We start from the raw sequence: 7,251 nt of genomic DNA on the forward strand, positions 1-7,251 counted from the left end.
TTTTTTATATTTAAGTGTATGGTAAGTATATGGTTTTAGTTTGGGGGTGTTGGAGTATATGTTTTTGGGGTTCAGGGGTATTTTAAGGGTGGGTTTGGGTTATGGGGTGCAGGGGTATTTAAGGGTTAAGGGATAGGTATGGGTATTGGGGTATAGGGGTATTTTTAGGGTTATGGGGTATGTTTGGGTTTTGGGGCACAGGGGTATTTTGGGGTACAGGGGTATTTTTAGGGTTCAGGGGTAGGTTTGGGTTTTGGGGTACAGGGGTATTTTTAGGGTTCAGGGGTAGGTTTGGGTTTTGGGGTACAGGGGTATTTTTAGGGTTCAGGGGTATGTTTGGGTTTTGGGGTACAGGGGTATTTTTAGGGTTCAGGGGTAGGTTTGGGTTTTAGGGTACAGGGGTATTTTTAGGGTTCAGGGGCAGGTTTGGGTTTTGGGGTACAGGGGTATTTTTAGGGTTCAGGGGTAGGTTTGGGTTTTGGGGTACAGGGGTATTTTTTAGGGTTTAAGGGGTAGGTTTGGGTTTTGGGGTACAGGGGTATTTTTAGGGTTCAGGGGTATGTTTGGGTTTTGGGGTACAGGGGTATTTTTAGGGTTCAGGGGTAGGTTTGGGTTTTGGGGTCCAGGGGTATTTTTAGGGTTCAGGGGTAGTTTTGGGATTTGGGGTATAGGGTATATTTATAGGGTTAAGATGGGTTAGTGTTTAAGGGTGATGGGGTATTTTAAGGAGTAAGGGTGGGTTTGGATTTTGGGGTGCTGGGGTATTTTAAGGGAGTAGGGTGGTATTAGCTTTTAGGGTGTTAAGTGTATTTTTTTAAATTGTGTACATATATATATATATATTTTTTTTATTATTTTAAAAGAAATATAAATGTAAAATATTTATTTACTTATATACATATGCTTTATTTGGTTTATTTTTATATATTTATTTTTATTTATATGTATATAGATATATATATGTATACACTATATATATATATATATATATATATCCAAGAAAGAGTCGTCCCAATCTCCAACACTGCCAGATATCGCGCAGTCCTGGAAAAACGAAGAGAGGAACCCAGAGATGGTGCCAAATAAGTGTGTTTATTGAAGCTCAATCTCGCTCAGCATGCCCGCCATTACGCGTTTCGACAGTATCCACTGTCTTGATCACATGATGTGATCGCAAAGTTACATGGGAATTTATCCTCCTTTTCACTGACACAAAAGGTGGACTAAGTTTTAACCACCACATTCAAAAACAACATGCTTTCAAAAGGGTACATGGAAACAAACAAAGGACTATAACATTAATGTATAGCCCAGCTCTGTCTTAAATACAACCCATAGTGGGTGAATGAACTGAAGTATATACATATATGTGCAAATACGCAAATAAATAAACATGTATACAAAACTTCATCAATATATACATATAAATATATAAATATATAGATCATAAAAACCAGATGTTAATTTTATGATTATAAAAGAACTGTGTTTCCTGACCCTTTTAGAAAGAACATTCAGAAAATATATCCCAAGTGGGAATTTCCAATAAAGTGTCACGTGCTATATGTAAACAGAATCCTATGTAAACATACACAATTTATAACATTAAATTCCCATAATGCAACAAGGAGCAGCCATCATCGCAAAAGTGCAAATAAAGAATATTTAAAGTGTTAAGTGCAAATAAATTATATCTAAACGTTTAAAAAGGGAAGAGCCCCTCCCTTCTTGAATTCATTAGGCTGACAGATGTTAACACACAGCTCTAACACGAAATGCAAAACAATTCTATTTACCTTAAATTCTTACTTATTATTCTCAGAACAGTGCTATGCAATTACTAAACAGTATATTCAATCCTAACTCGGGTACAGCTACAGATCATATACGAATTGGAACTATAAACAGGTGTATAAGTCCTCACTGGCGTTGAGACCTCCAGGAGTACGACTATTAAGTTCCAAAATATACCGAGTTTCAAGGACCCTGAGTAGCCCATCCCTATTCCCACCTCTTTTGAGGGGTGGCACACAGTCTATAACAAAATAGGTGAGGTGTTTGGGATCACTCCCATGCACCGCCTGAAAATGACGTGCCACCGGGTAGGTTTGTTCGTTGTCCTCAAGTGCTGCAGTATTCTCCTGTGAACCGGAAGCCGGGTACTCCCTACATAACATAAATATATATTTATGTGTGTGTGTGTGTGTGTGTGTGTGTGTATATATATATATATATAGTGTAAGTACATTTTCTAACTTTTCCCCACATATAACTTCACCGCACATGCCTTTGTGTTGTAAAGGCATGCGTTGTAAAGTTATATGCAGGGTTACATTTTGCGGAGTGATTGTACTGCGGAGTAATGGCTCTGCCTTGCAAATAATGCGGAGTCATGGTATGCGGGATTTTGGAATGTGGAATGGGATCATATATTCACCACAAACACACCCATGACAGCTTCTCAGCCTGTGTGTGCAACTCAGACTGGCAACACAATGCAGCCCCACATCACAGTGCGTCTACGTACAACCAGGTTATGGGCCTCATACATCACACACACAACTTCCAGCAGCACCACATTGTAGTCAGGCCAGGCGATCCAAGCTGCAGGAGTTATATTTATTTTTGTCAGAAAAATGGATTCCAGAAGCTTCGAGCAGTCCTGGGCTGTGTACAGAGTCTGTCCACGGTGGGAGAGAGTAGGGGGCAGCAACCGGCAGTCAATCGACCATGATGGGGATTCTAAAAACAAACGCCCATTACTGGAATTGTAAAAGGTCGCCTCTTGAGGGACTCTTCATGGATTCTTCTGAGAATGATATTTAAGTTCTAAAAGGCCACACTGCGGTGATGGGCCTGTGGTCTTTGAGCTTGTAGAAAGCTGACCTGGGCCCTAGCTCAAGCACAGAAAACGGTCCTGATACCTTGGGTTGGCAGTTAAAGAGCACCCACAGTTGGGGTTGGAGAGCAGTGGGTTCCTCAGAACTCTGGGTCCTGGTGCCCCTGCCCGGCTGCACTATTAAACGTTATGCCCCTGCCGTGGCATCTGAAGGTCAGGAGAAAGGAAACATTGCCTCAGCTCCTCGAAATAAAGCCAGGAATACAGAGAACCTGGAAGGTGAATTAACTCAATAAACAAAAGTCAGAAATGAGAACTGATGTACACATTCGACATTGTTCTGCAACAGGGTGATAGTGGTAGCACATCATAAAGCGTGGGGCTGGGGTTACCACGGACACCAGAGGCCTCTTCGTACGAATGGAGGGGCTTAAGCAGTGTTTTAAGTGGGATCCAGAGGGGGGCTGTGGGTGTTGGGGGAGTCTCTTAAAGGGGCGTGGTAAAAAAATGGTGGGATCCACGGCCAACTGCCGATTGGGTCAAGGGAGCCACAGGTCAAAAAAGTTTGAGAACCACTGCCATAGTCTATTCTGCTGCTGACGAGTGCACGGGTGACCATCTTGTGGGGAAGCAGGATGATGAGACAGTGTTGACATGGCATTGCATGGTGAGAGAGGAGTCCAGGATGATGCTGAGGATTTGTGCATGGCCTATAGGTGTGGGGGCGGTTCCAATTGCTGTGGGCCACAAGGAGTTATCCCGGGCACAGGGGGTGGGGTCCATGATGAGGACTTTGTTCGTCTTCTAGTTGAGCTTGTGGCAGCTCTTCTTCATCCAGGTGTTGGCAACCTCAGAACATGACAACCCTGACTTCCCAAGGAAATCGTGGAAACAGATGCTAATCCTTTCTTGCGTAACTTTCCAAACATTTATTGAAGCAATCATGTTCTTGTGTAAAATATGTGCACTACAACAATTAATAGCAGGAAACAAAATAGAGTAGTCAGCATTACAAGAAAGGTAAAGAAAAAAAACAGTATAACCATTGTGTTGCTACATCGATTATATGAGTAAATATTATTGTACCTTTACTCGTACTGAGCGCTTCCTATCAAAATTATGCATAGGATGTGTGAGAATCTGCCAAAATACCCCTCGAGTGGGTTAACTCCCCATTTACCGGAATGGCTAATGGGAGCTGGGAGCCCGTCTTGTGTAACATAGTCCATCATCCTCCTCATGAGGGTAACAGGATTCATCTGGGCTAGAATTTCGGCGTGAAGCGACCTCAACGGTGCCAGGGAAATGTTCCACTCCCAAAATAAGAGGCCCAGAGAGTTTTTATAATAAACTTCACCGATACTCTCTATGCTGGACTTACAGTCTGGTTGTTATTGTTTACTTTACCCTTGCAGAGTTGTCTCCGAAACAGTCAAGAAACAATGACATTTTGTGCAGTGAACTTTGTCCTGTTACGAGAGTCCAAGGATGTGTGGGACCCACGCAAGCCACACATCCTTGGACTCCCCTCGGGTGTCTAGTTGTCTGAAATGTCTGGGTTTGGTAGGTTTCCCTTCATTACCGCTGAGCCCTGGACCAAAAACGCAGTTGACCCCCTTGCAAAACCAGGTATTTTTATGATCAATAATTTTCAAGTCTCCACAGTACGTTTTGGGCAATTTCCTGTTGCAGGCACTTGGCCTACCCACACAAGTGAGGTGTCATTTTTATTGGGAGACTTGGGGGAACGCTGAGTAGTATGAACTTTTTGCTGGCCCGGTGATTCCACAATTTTCCCACACAAAAACTTGAAGGAAATGTAAAAAAAAATTGTTTTGTTTTAAAAAAAATATTTTAGATCTTTATGAATTACAAATATTAATGGTCTTTATTGCAGCCACATTTATCCGATGTTAAAATGTAATTCAACTCTCCGACCAGGGATCAGTGATTGAGGTGAAGAATGTGGACTTTGCCAACACCAATAGTCAGTTTGGGGCAGCTACAGTCAGTGAGCACAGTCGAATTCAAACAAAAAACACATCAATTGTGAATGATTCCAGTTGGCTTTCAATTCAATTAACCTGATGGCAGATATCTGGATTACAACTCAGCGTTCCTTTACAACAACATGTAGTCACTGACAGATAACCAATTCTTATTTTATTTATTTAAGTGGGATTAGTTAATTCCACATTACCTCCCATACTCAGCGGATACAACTGTTGCCTGACTCCCCACAAGACAATTAAGGCAGCTGATAAAAGATTACATTTTTAGGTTCATAAAAGTTCTCTCCATTGGTGGTACAGCTGAAAATCGGGTCTACTGTACAGTTTTGTTTCCAATGCAAACAACAGCGTCACTGGCAGTCGCCTGCTCCCAAGTATATTACAGAGAATGCTCATTTCATACCTTGGAGGGTAAATAGGGTAATAATATAGCAGTGAGAAGTCAGGTTTGGAAAAGAGAAATAAGAAATACATAAATTGAGCCATCATACTTCAAACTCAAACTCCAAGTACTGAGAGTCAAAATTATGGATCCGAACATAGCCGTCTTCACCACCACTGCTGTAACTCTTCCCATCGGGTGAAATTCAGCACTGTTAATTGGCCCGAAATGTCCCTTGACTCTACCAAACTCCCCTCAAACACCAAATGGAAAAATCTTGCCTCAAACTTCCCAATCCTGGTGGAAGTTGTGGTTACATCCATGGCCTCTTGACCACCACCCAAAATCACATGGTCATAGATTGGCGACAGGGCAGCAGAGTTGACTGGACGCTCTGTACGGAAGGTCTTTAAGTGTTCTAATGATGTGGCATCAAAAAGCTTTGCTGTGCTGTCCTTGGAGGCTGTGACAAACATGGTCTGGTCGCGGGAGGTCTGGATGTCATTGATCTGTTTGTGATGCTCCTTAATGTTGCGAACAATCTCGCCAGACTTAGCAATGAACTGGTTCAGTTCCCCATTCTCATGCCCAGCGATGACACACTCCCCAAGAGGGCACCACACAGCGCTGGTGATCTTGGAATCATTGCAGGGGATCGTCATGTATGGCTCATTGTCCTCTATTTGACTGAGATCCCGCAAGTCAAAGAAGTTAATAAAGCACTTGTAGCTTATCTGTGGAGAACATTATGATGTTTCCCCCAAGTCGAAGCCACAGGTTCGAACAGCAGAATTGGTATTTACCAGTGCCAGCTGCTTCCCTGTTTCACAGTCGAGAAGTCTGCAGGAGTTATCAGCGGAGCCAGTGAGGACATGCCTGGTGTCCCAGTCATAGTCCACACACCAGACTGCTCCAAAATGCCCATTGTAGGTGCCAAGTCGCTCTCCATTCACAGAATACCAGACATTCACTATCGGATCCTTTGCAACAGTGAAGAGGAGGTCACCTTCTCGGTTGTATTTGATCTGGGTGACCGACCTCTCGTGGCCTTGCAGTAGGATGGGTTTCATGATGCCGGTGCCGAACTTGGGCCTCTCCTGCGACACTTAACGTGCGGGATGAAAAAGCAGGGAAATGGAACAAATGTTAGCTAAATTTGAGGTTTGCAGGGGATTCTGGGTAGGAAAACGCTGGGAGATCCACACATCCTTTGACTCCCTGGGTGTCTAATTTTCAGAAATGTCTGGGTTTGGTAGGTTTCCCTACATGGCCGCCAAGACGGGACCAAAAACGCCGGTGACCCCCTTGCATAACCAGGTCGTTTTGTGATTGATCATTTTTGATTCCTCCACAATACGTTTAGGGCCCTTCCTGGTGGTGGACACTTGGCCCACCCACACGAATGAGGTGTCATTTTCTTTGGGAGACTTGGGGAACGCTAGGCAGTAGGGAATTAGTGGCTTCTTACTAATTCTAGAAGAATATGGCACAGTAATGCAAGCAAAATATTTGCCAGGTATTTTGGGTAAGAAAACTTGTTGGGATCCACGAGAGGGACACCACTCTGTACTCCTCTGGGATTCTACTTTATGAAAATATCGAGAATTTGTAGATTTTCCTTCGAGTCAATGTACACCCTGACAGACAAACCCAGAAATTGCTAATATTACTTCACAAACAACTATTCCTCAAGTACACACACATACTGGTTGGATTTGGCACAAGGATGAGTGAAGGTTCAGAGCATAAAATGTTATTAACAAGAGATTTCACAAAAAGACAATGCACTGTTAGTAGTTTAAAGATTAAAAACCTGAACCACTGACTCAAAGCTTGTGAGCTGTAAAGCGAGGGCAAGGCAACAACCTCTTTACAGGCCATTCACACACGTTTCATTCATGACACATACAAGGCAATTCACACTGCCAGCAGTGGGCCCAGCACATTACAACACTCACATCAACAGGCAGCGCCATTCAAGGGACCATCACTTTCATACACCCACATGCCTGACACAG

At 43.1% G+C, this 7,251-nt stretch overlaps 1 pseudogene; it reads right to left on the reverse strand.

Moving 5' to 3' along the window:
* Window positions 1-5,116: 5,116 nt before the first annotated feature.
* On the reverse strand, window positions 5,117-6,361 carry LOC147729959 (eukaryotic translation initiation factor 3 subunit I pseudogene; annotated as a pseudogene).
* Between the last annotated feature and the right edge of the window lie 890 nt (window positions 6,362-7,251).

This window comes from Lissotriton vulgaris, chromosome 2_1 (genome assembly GCF_964263255.1).
Source record: "Lissotriton vulgaris chromosome 2_1, aLisVul1.2, whole genome shotgun sequence".
NCBI lineage: Eukaryota > Metazoa > Chordata > Amphibia > Caudata > Salamandridae > Lissotriton > Lissotriton vulgaris.